The sequence below is a fragment of the Glycine max genome, chromosome 1, assembly GCF_000004515.6.
Source record: "Glycine max cultivar Williams 82 chromosome 1, Glycine_max_v4.0, whole genome shotgun sequence".
NCBI lineage: Eukaryota > Viridiplantae > Streptophyta > Magnoliopsida > Fabales > Fabaceae > Glycine > Glycine max.
In genome coordinates this window covers 25,674,388-25,686,601 of record NC_016088.4, presented here as the reverse complement: position 1 = coordinate 25,686,601, position 12,214 = coordinate 25,674,388, and the positions used below count along the sequence as shown (strand labels likewise).

Here is a 12,214-nt window from a genome sequence, read left to right as displayed (position 1 = left end):
TGTCTTAATCTTTTGAGAATGAAGGGAGAACTATAGATATAGACCATGAGATCATATTTAAATGGTCTACATTGAAAGAAAAAATGTATGTGATTTCTTTAAGTGGTTGACCATTGATTAACTTTTAATCTTGATCATCTATGCATGATTAAATTATATTAAGTTCTCATTTTTTTAAGACGAGAAAGGGTTTTAATATTGCAATTGAGGTTGTGCTTGTGGTTTCATTGTGTTCTTTGATATTATGGACAAATGTGGTCACTATTGTTGTTGTGTTTTGGTCGCAAATATCCCAAAAACCTTGATATTGGCGGCTGAAAGAAGAATTTTTACTTGATACTTCCCTTATCTGCTATAATTATTTTATCTATTGTTATAGATATTCATTAATTAGTTGATTTATCATGTTCGAGCTAGCTCTTCATTTTGCTAATGTGTGCTGCTTTGAATATTACAGATTATCTATATGGACACAAGTGGCACAGAAATTGCTTTAGGAACCATCTTTGCGTTATTGTGTTTCTTTCCTCACCTTTCCATAGCAGATGTTATGTATCATCCCGTTGGTCTCTTGACAAAGGATAAAATAATAATATTTTTTAGCACTGTCAATAATATTTTAGAAGTGATATTTGCATCAAATTCAATATGAACTAATATTTATCTATAACAAAATCTGGAAGCAGATCTTGGTACACATAATAAGCCAAATATTAATTCAAGAGAAATCAATACAACTTTAACACAATAGGAATGTGATCAAGCAATAGAAATGCAAACAAACAAGTGTTAAAGTAAATAATAAAATTAATATATAATTCAATGCAAAAAATATATTAATTTTAGCATATGAAAATACAATAACAAAATAGAAATGTCGCACTTGTGTTTCCGCTAGTAAAGGGAATATATATGTCAATAGCTGGTTTTGGTGTACACATTTAGATGGACATATTCTTAATGCTCGGTTGTTGTGCATGACTTTCTCCCTTTTCATCTTTCTCTTATGGTTGAACCCTCCTCCCTTATTACGGTTCTTCTCACAAACCTATTCATTTATTCACAATTTTTTGGTTTTCATCTAGACTCACTCATACACAACTCTCTCTAATTTTAATTTTTTTTATTTATTACTATTTACCTTTTTATTTCAACATATCTAGCAAAAATTAATTTCATATGGGTATGGGCTTGGAGACTGCCATTGTTAGATAAGCACTACTATTCTATTTATTTTTTGTTGTTGTAAGTATTTATTTAATTTCATATGGGTTATGCAGGGGAAGATGAAGCAGTGAATAGGAGGCAATTGTGGAAGCAGGGGGGGATATTATCAATTGACTCTTTTCAAAGCCTTAAGTTTTATCACCCTCACTTTTTTTTGCATCTTATTTGTTTGTATGGGCTAGTTATGTTATTTTTCTGCAACAGGTGTTGTAATTCTTGGCTTAGGTGTATAGCAATGAATAAAAAATCATATTTGTTTTTCCCCCTACTCGATCTGGTGGAGTTGGTTCATGCAGGGATTTTGTCAAATTGTATGTACTGAATTTGTCTTTACTTTCATTATGCAAAGATCTATTATTCAGGCCCATTATTCTATTTAAGGCAACAATATATATTAATATATTATTACTGTGATAAACTCTTTCCTTTTTCTTCTCTAATATGATGTTATTAGAGTTGTAGCAGGGTCGGGTAATACACATGAACCGGTGGTGAGAGTGGGTCTTAATAAAAGGATACAATGGGGAAAAAATGATTGAAGCACATGCACCATATTCGTATATTTAATTTTCATACCCTAGACTATCAAAACGTTACGTTTTCATAGAGCAGTTAGTGAGATTGATTCTCTACAATCCTTACTGCTTGACAGGATACGTTATTTTATTCATTTTCCTTTTTTTTATTTCTCTGCTATCCTCATTTACTGTTTGGTAAAATTGATTGAAATTGATTGTTTGAATCTCTGTTGTTTACGAATAGCTTAATCATGGGATAAATTCCTAGCTTGCCAATCTTTTCTCCCTTCCTTGCTTGCTTTGTGCATACTACTTTTATAGTCGCGTTGATGAAACACCCTCTCCAATGTGTCTAACCTCAGTGAAATGTGGTGCAAATGATGAGGCTTTGATTGATGAGATGCAACTCTCCTAGATAACAAGCTCTCTAGAAAGTATGTTTCTATTGATGTGGTTAGACACGAATTGGTGAGACTCTGCCTTGGGGCCAAGCCGGCAGCATTAGCAATGCTTCATGGAGGATAGATTGCAGTTCTTGGAGTTATGTCTAGTAACCTTTTGTATCTCTTATTCATTTCCTTTTGAGGGAATCATTGTCAGTTACTTTCCATCTTCAAAAATCCAAATTGTAATATGTATGATCAATTTTCAAACTATGCATGTGCCTGTTGTGTTTCCAGAAACATACAAAAAGTTGAAATAGGCAAATGCTAATTGTAATCACATTTTTACTCAACCGGTTTCTGCTTTGTATCTTCATAGGGCACCAACAAATCTCAATCTTGCTTTGAAAATTATTATTGTGCCAATCAATCTATAGTTTTTCTTTATTTTTATATAATTCATTTATTTGTGATTTTAATTTGATTCAAGTTTTTATACAATGTCAAAGGAGCCATCATAATTTAATTTGATTGAATTATGGGAGGATTTTGTTAGGAGTGTTCAGATTCAAACTATCCAAAATAAAAATAAAAAATTACTAAAAAAAATAAAAATCCAAACCAAATCAATTATTTTAGGATTTGTTTGGATGATTTTTTTTCAAACCAATCGGTTTGGTTCGGTTTGCGGTTTGTGTTTTTGAAACTGAATCAAACCATAATACTTATATTAACACTTATATTACTTTAGCCTTATGTGTTTTATGCGTATATGACTTGAATTTTATAGTGTTTTATAATATTATGTATATGAAACTTATACAATGTATACCGTTTTCTTTTTTAGATGACTTTTTAAATATATGTTTGGTTTAAAATTGATGAACATTTGACAGATTTTTGTTGTAGAAGATTTAATGTATTAATAAGTTTCATAGATTGTTATTAGCATTTTTTAATGTAATTTAGTTTAAAAGATGAAAAGAAAGTATATAAATGTTAATGAAATAATATTTTAATAAAAATAGAAAAAAATCAAACCAAATCAAATTGTAAGTTGTGTTTTCGTAATTTGTGTTCAAGTCTTTTATTATATTGTAAGAGTAATTAAATTTATATTTGAGTGCCTATAATTAATTAATTATTGATGTAATGGTGCTCTGCTTATATTTGTATGTGTTTAATGAGTTTTTTGTGAGTTTGGGCCAGGAGAAAGATGGGCTTGTGATGGTTAGTTTGGGTGTGAGTTTAACAGATATTTAGGTGTAGGAAGGAGAAACCTTTTCAACAATATATCTCCCTAAAATTCTCATTTGTTCTTAAACTCTCTTTCTCTCTCTTAACACACTTCTCTTCAATATTCTCTCTTCTCCCAAAAATCACCATTAAAGAACTTTGAACTTTGGTGTTATGCAGAAAAAGAGTTCATTTCTCCTCCCTTTAGTAGTTGTTAACCGGCCCTGGGTGAGATAACCTTTTCGTCTTCCTTTCTTTGAGTTTATTTTTCGTTTTCCCTAGAGCAACCATGAACTTTCATGGAAAAACTTGTTTTTAAGGGGTTTTGATTCTATTTTTGGTTGCCTTTAGGGTTGAGTTGATGTTGGTATAGTGTAGTTGTTGTGGGATTGAAAACAGTTCCTCACTTGAACCCCAAGCTCGCTTTTTTTTCCTTTTTTCTTCAAAGAGTCATCATCTTTGGTTTATGTAGGTAAGGGAAACTTTATCCTTTTCTATACTTAGGTTGTTGTGGATTGATTTCAAGGTTGCTAGAAAATGAATCATGTTGTTAAAAATGGAAGTTTGAGCATTTGAGGTTTTGAAATTTGGGTTGTTTACTATTTGATGAATATTGATCAAAAGTTCCTTTTGTGAAGAGTTTTGATGCTGTTTATGTATTTGGAATTAATGAGAATGAGTTTGTTTTGGGGTGATTTGGAAGCCATGAGAGACAATCCTACGAAAATTTTGAAATTCTACAAAAATTCACATCAGTGACTATTTTCATGTCCAGTGACCATTTTCGTGTCCAGTGTCGCGTCTAGCATCCAGTGACCATTTTCACATCCATTGTTGAGTCCAACATTTAGTGACCATTTTTGCGTCCAACATCCAATGACTATTTTCGCGTCTAGTGACCATTTTGAGTCTAGTGACCAATTTTGAGTCCAATGACCAGTTTTGAGTCCAATGACCAGTTTTAATGTAGATGTGATTAATGTTTATTTTATTAGCATAAATTAACTATTTTGAGATCTTAATAAATTTATGATGATATAAGATGTGGTTGAGATGATGTTATTTTATTATTAGAGTTGACTTTATGTTGAGATCATAAGATTCACATTCATGAGTTTTTGGTGAATTGTTTGCAAGAATTCAAGGTGATGAAATATCTTGTTATAATTACTGAACTATATGTGGGTTCATGAGTGTGATGAACGTATGAATGGTGAATCTATGATGTTACAACCTCTTATGATGTAGGGATTGGTGAATGAATTTGTGATGACGTATGATATTTATTTGAATGATCATAACATATATGCATTGATGAATGACATTGCATGTGAATAGACATGTAAGTTAGGGGTTCTAAGAAGACCCTCAACCTAGTGTTGGAGGTTATCGTGGTGGCTAACGCCGAATGGACCTATATAATGGATGGGTGGGCAAATCCCTAAATAGGTTAAGGTCTTTGCAAGCCTTACCAAGGTAAGTCATTACCCATGCTCATCCATTTTCGATAAAATCACACTTCTTCTGTAAGATTAATTCAAGTCTCCCCCAATGGTCAGATCATAGAGTGCAACTATGTAAGGGATGTACTTGGATTAATCCCTCAAAAGGTGAAATCTTCTGGGTGTAAAGAATCACCATGACATAATATGATAGTTAGACATGTGCATTGATATTTATGACTTAAGAATGATGTGTTACTTGAAGAGTTATATTAGTACATGGCTATTGGAAAAATGGAGGATTTCTATATCTCTTTTTAACATCTTAATCTTATATTTATTTTATACGTTGTTTTCCTTTAAAATGAGTTTACCCTTGTATTTTTTGTTGAACTGTGATTATTGTGTCATTTGATAGGGAACAAATTATGATATAACCTCTATGGAGCATGTCCCTCGTGATTGATGTAGACTTGGTGGTGGGCTTAAGGGTGAGATTCAACCCTTCATCATTTATTTATGTTGTCTTAGTGGAGACCAACTTAAGATTTATATATCTTCATGGACTTATGTTGTATTTATTCCCTGAACGAGACCCTTGAGTTATGTTTGAAGATTTGTTTATAATATTTGATGATGTAATGCCTTGGGGGCACATGTACCTTTATGGATAATCTTTTATGGATGAAGTTTATATGACACACTTGTATGCATGAAAAAAAAAAAGTTACATGTATTTTCATTAATTAAACTAATTCAAGAGTTTTAAAGGACTAAAAATGAATCTTTCCGCATTAAAACTTTAATGTTTCATGTAATGACATTTTGGGTTGTTACACAAACAGAAAAATATTAGTTTGATTTGGTTCATATTTTTTTAAATGAAAATCAAATCAAATCAAACCACATATTTTATAATTTTTATTCGGATGACTTTTTGATAAATAACCTCATATATTTTAATAGATTTTTTCTCTATCATATCTAGTCTTAAAGATAAAATTTTATTTTTTTCTTTTTTATGTATTTTTAATTTAAATTTTAAAAAATATTTCTACTAATTATTTGTTACTGTGAACTAAACTAAACCCAAATGAAAAGAGTTCTATATGTGAACTCTAATAAAATAAAAAAATATTGCTCTAATTGTAGCTTACAATTGCCGGTTTAATTTCCTATAGCCTCTCAAAATGTCAAATGATATTGGTAATTTAATTGGAATCTCATCTATAGCCATTGACATTAAAAATGAGTAAAAGAAGAATAACAAATTTTTAGAACATTTATTTACTTGACTTGGTCAACTTCTGACTTATTTTCAAAATTATTAAAAGGTTTTCTTTTTATTTTGTTAAACATGTTTTTATCAAATTAAATAATTATGTTTCATTAATTAATTATATTATAAATTTTGAAGTTCTTTAATTAATTCAATCATCAACTAATCATATATAATATTTTTCAAACAAAATGCTCGTTCATCTTTATTAACAAAACATTTATGAATTAAATCAATTTCTAGGACTTTTCAAATTAAAATATTCAAAATACTTTTATATAGAAAATGGGTATAAAATATGTATAAAAATATTAAACTAAAATTAATAAACAAGTTAATGCATAATTTAAAAAAATTTAATGCATAATTTAAAAAAACTTAATGCATCAAATTTAGTGTGATAAAAATGTATTTGCGACGAAGGGAGACCAAAATTGTAATATGACCGGTTTAGTTTCTTTTTAAAATTTCAGAATCATTTTAAATTAAAAATATTTTTTCTTTTTATAAATAACTTAATTTTATAATTAATATAATTTAAATTTAAAAATCTAATATTAATTTGAATATGAGATTTTTATATTTAAACATTTAAATTTTATATTCAGATATTTAAATCTTTAAAATGTATGACTATTTTATCAAGAGTGTAAAAAATGATAATGTGAAACAATTTTATTATTGTATTTTTTTTGCATAAATTTAACAAAATATAAATACAAACATAAGGGTATACTAAATATAAACATCTTAATTTTAATTTTCTATCGTATATTTAAGATTTGATTACAATTAAATTTAAAAAATGTATATTCATTTATTGCATCTAAATTTTAAGAACTTAATAAAATCAAATCAAATTATAATACAAAATTTCTATAAAAAAACATAAATTTATTTAAAATATTATCATAAAATTATTTTAAGTATAATAAAGAGCATTAACGTGAGTCATTTAATTATCTATTAATATGAAATTTGATTAAATCAAATTAACGACTATTATGAAGTTAAATTTTTTTATCACTTATTATAAATTTTTAATTATATATAATTATCAACATTAATATTTAATTATTAAAATCATATAATAACTAAATTTTATTACTTAACATCAAAATTATAAAAAATAATAATTCACAATTGCATATTAAATCTCATTAGTGTGAGCAATGTAGTTCTTCATTAAATACATTTCTAGCAAAAAGAAAATTCATATGAGCTACTACTATTATTACAAAGTCGAAGTTTCAATCAATGACTAATATTTGTTCATGTTCACTTTACTATAAATAAATTTCTATTGCATCTTATTAAGTCAATGCTTATGTATTTGTTAATATAATTGAATTTGTTACTAATAATTAGGTTTGTTAAGTTTGATTATATTAGATCAACTAATATTGTAAAATTTAAGTATCCATCAGCAATTCATGTTACTTTTAATTATTATTTTATGTAAAATGTATTTAAATAATTAAATTAAAAATAAAGTATATTCTTTAGGTAAAAAAATAAAGTATATATACACAATATAAGTTCAACTATGTATTTATAAAACTATTATTTTAAATTTAACTATGTATTATTTTATATATGAATTATTTTAAATTTAACTATTTAATTATAAAATTATTATTTTTGATGAAATATATTTTAAAATAACTAATTTTAAAAAATGTACATGAGTAGTAATATAATATTTAACGATACTACTAAATATCAAAATTATAAAAGTTAACATTTAATTATTAGAACTGTATAATAAATACCATGTTATTACTTAATATAAAATAGAAAAATTATTTTTTAATTATCAAATATGAATATTAAATAGATTTAATGGAAGTAGTTTAATTCTTCGTTAATACATGTGAAACAAAAAAAATATATATGATCAATGTTATTATAAAATTGAAGCTTTGATCAATGGTCACCATTTGTTCAAGTGAAATTTACTATATAACTAAATTTTAAACTCGTGTGATGCATATTAAATATGTACATTATAAAAATAATTTTTAAAATATTTAGTAGCATATTACACGTAATTATATTAAAATTGAAATCATTATATTTTAAATAGGAGAGATGTTTCCTTAAAAAATATTAAGCCTAATGAAAATTCATTTTGATTTGTTATTTTTTCAATTAATAATAATGATGTAATAATCTTTTAAGTAAATAGTGATGTAATACCAAGGTATAAATTATAAAATATAATAAATATATTTATTGTTATTTAAATTGCAGTATTCATTTTCTTACTAAGAATTCTGTTTATATGTACTTGAATTTTGTGTGTTTAGAAACACTAATTTTAAATTTTTTATTGCAAAAATAAAATAAAATTTTATTTTAATCATTTTGAACATATTGGTTTTAATTATGTGATATTTTGATTTATTTAACCTCTTTCCAGCTTAAATTAAATATTCTCTGCAATGAATGTTTTGTTTATTATCACAAGGTGAAACACACTTTATCACGCATGTTTTCTTGTATTTCTATTTCGTTATTATATTTTATTATGCTAAATGTATACATTATAATATTTTCTCTTATTAACTGATATTGATGTGTGGGTTTGTCTAATTGACCGCAAGTAAATATGGGGTTAAATAACCTCATCTTTAATAACCAACAGAATTTAGAGAATTTTTTTATATTTTGAATTTTATCATTAATGTTATGACTATCATATTTAATGTATTATTTTAATTTATCTTTTATATCATTTTTTAATATCATTTATGTATAAAATTAAAAAAAATTAATTTTTAATTAAAAGTTAATAATTAAAATTATACTAAAATATATAAATATATGTAATAAAATTATAAAATCTTTAATTAGTATTTTTAATTAATTATAAAAATCTAGCAAGCGTAAACCATGTAATGTTAATTATAACTTATAGGCCTATGTATATTACAAATCAAGAACTTATTTGATGATATGCTTATTAGTTAGGCTTATTAATTCTTCATTAGTTTCGTTATAGAGAAATAATAGCCTATATAGCTGGTATAAAGTTTGTGATAGCAAAATGTTTATTTTTTTTATAAAGGGATAATCCAACTTCAGTATTAGAAATTACTAGAAATCGGTCACATTTTTATATATGGGTTTGAATCTTTCACTGAAATATATAAATGACAGACTTTACTCAAAAAGCACCACAACAAAATCATTATGAGAAAACAAGAATAACTCTAAAGTAAAACCTTGCAGAAATCATTGGATGACTCATTAAGCTTTTCTTGTTTATCCTTTGTTAAGCAAAGTTATCTTATATTTGAGCTTGATTGCTTATCCACTCATTGAGTATTATTGAATACTTGTATTCATTCAAATGATTGTTTGTGAAAGCCATAAGTGACTTAGTGTTATACAATACTTGAGTTTTCTTAGATTTAGGGAGAGTCTAAGACAATGTCAGAAGTGGCTAGACGAATACTTGTATAGCTAGAAGTGACAGAACAAAATACTTGTTTTGTAATCAAGTTTTGATTAGTGGAACCCATTATCATTGTATAAAGGAGAACTTGAAGTAACTTTGTTTGAGTGAACTAGTAAAAATCAAGTGTTTATGTCTCTTCTTAACAATTTTATTAAGCATTCTCTTAGCGCTTTCTGTCATTCTTTTCAAACACACACACACACACACACTTTTATTCTAGTGTGATTGTTGTTATTTCATTAAGAACCACTTTAAGGAAAAAATTTATCGGATGCTATGAAATTTCATTGGCATATAAAGCTTTTGGTCTTAAAGTAGTCAATTTCATTGGAGACCAATAAACAATTTTAGGCTAAGTATTCTTTTTGAAGAATAATAAAGATGAAAGTCAAGACAAAACATATTGACATAAATTGGACATTATTAAAGGAGAGTTAATCTTTATTGAGTATATAGACACAAAATCAATGGCCCAAATAAAAGTTTGCTAGCTACAACTTAGGATCATATGGTTCATATGGAACTTAAGAGTTTGCGTTAAGGTTTATGTCTTTTTCATTCTATGACTTGTGCACATTAAGTTTGTCATATAAAGTTATGATTCATTTGAATGAATATAGTTTGGAACCATTTTAGTTTATTAGAAAGTATTATATAGCGTAATACATGGAAGGAAGTACTTATCTTAAAACATAATCGCCATGATTCATGTAAGATAATTTCTATACTGTTTTAAGGAATTTCAAGCTTTAAGTTACATGGTTACATTAGTTGTTGGTCTAATAGAATAATTTATAAAGAATATATGAGCCAAGTGGGAGAATGTTAGAAAATATTTTATGGCTCATATATTATAAATTGATTTGGTTACCTATTATTATAGTTAACTAGTCTGCAACCCATGCACAAGCACGAGTTGTTTGGTAAGCGTTTTATAAATGTTGATGGACACCAAAATAACAAAATTGATTAACGACAAAATGGATTTAAGAAACATGGATGAACAACAATATTGGTTAACAGGAAAATAGACTTAAGAAACATTAACAGAGTTTGTTGAAACTACATGAGCAAGATTTTTTTTCCCAAATTTCGGACTACGGAAGCCAGTTTAATTGTTGTCACTATCCTCCCAATCCTCTTGCCTTCTAATTATAATATCCCAAATTTTTTCATAATATCTATAGTAAATAGAGACTTCATCTCCATCATCAAAGTCCATTTCTTCAAGAAAATCATATCATGGTTGAACAACGCCTTTTCCACCAATAGCAGGATTCAGGGTTTCAACTTTCCATTGCAATGGAGGACCAGATCGCCTTAAGACTATCATGTGGTAACCGTAAGCTTTAAGAGGAACTTCTGTACAACGCGGGAATTTCTGTAGATAGAAAAAAGTAAAATTGTTAAACTGCTAAAAATATGTTTAAAGAGGTTAATGTATGAAAGTCAACTTACCAGGGATTCAGGAGCATCCAACATTTCCTGAGTAAATCGAACAGTCCATATATGCTTTCTGGATGAATGCCTCTGCCTACCACAAGTTTGCCGCTCCAGTGGTGGTATGAAATGTATGTCAAATACGCAGTGATGGTCATGGGCAAAAAAGTTGAAGGTGGTCGACTCGTAGATTTTCAAGTCTTTCCTGAAGTTTTTGAGTCCATCTACTAAATAGACTTTTTCTTTGTGTCGTCTGACCCGTATTTCGTAGATGGCTCCATTATATCTCAGATGAGCAAACTCGGGATACTGTAGTGCCCATTGTGTATGGTAGAACGCTGGAAGTTGTATGATGTTCTGCAAAAAAAAGTGAGAAATATAAATGCATGTATATGCAACGATAATACTAATGAAAGAATTGGAAAAAAAATGACTTTGTCGTTGTTGAAGGTAGCCATAAATTGGATGATCAATGGCGGTCCGATCATGGGATTTTTCATCTGCAATGACAGAAATATGGTAGTTTTAATAGATTAAGTGTAGATGTTGAAGAAAAGGAGGAAAAAATTGTCTGGCGTGAAGAAGAGAGTAGGAATGACTTACTTCACTTGATGTTGTTGAAGATGTGTTGTTCATTTTGTGGATGGCGTGAAACTGGAGTCGGATAGAAAAGTGAAAGAGGATTTGTAGGAGAAGGTAGGTTATAGCGTTTTCTAGAGTGTGGTATTTAATATATGCCTGTTTCCAATGCTATAACTAACGGTTGATTTGATCATTGCTTTTAAATTTAGCACGGTTGTCAACAGGTGTGGAGTGAATAATTGTGAATTGAACAGGTGCCAAGTAACTGAAGAGTTTTTGTTAAAAGCAGAAAGTTAACACAGTTGATATTGTGGGGCATTAACGGTCTAGAATTATTTTTGGGCTGGATATGAGGATTGACCCAATTTATAGAATTCCTTCTTAGGATTTGGTTTTTAAAGTATTGGAGAGGGGGCAAATTTGAATATATATTCTATTTTTAATCATATGATGTCTGAATCATATATATAGCAATTTTTTTAAAAATAATTATGTCATGCTGCATAACTGGATTTTTTTAATGTAGTTTTTTTTTGTAAAATAAAAATGATGTTGTTTTCAACCAATGGAGTATATGCAGCATAATCTGATATATTTGCACGATTGGCATAAGTGAATTTTTTTCATAGTGGCACAAAAGTGCA

At 27.8% G+C, this 12,214-nt stretch overlaps 1 long non-coding RNA gene across 1 annotated transcript; it reads left to right on the top strand.

The window, feature by feature from the left end:
• Positions 1 to 613: 613 nt before the first annotated feature.
• LOC121174170 (uncharacterized) lies at positions 614 to 2,404 on the top strand. The gene is made up of 3 exons (XR_005890061.1): positions 614 to 1,033; positions 1,281 to 1,538; positions 2,108 to 2,404. It is a non-coding gene; the product is annotated as an uncharacterized lncRNA (long non-coding RNA).
• The last annotated feature ends 9,810 nt before the right edge of the window (positions 2,405 to 12,214 follow it).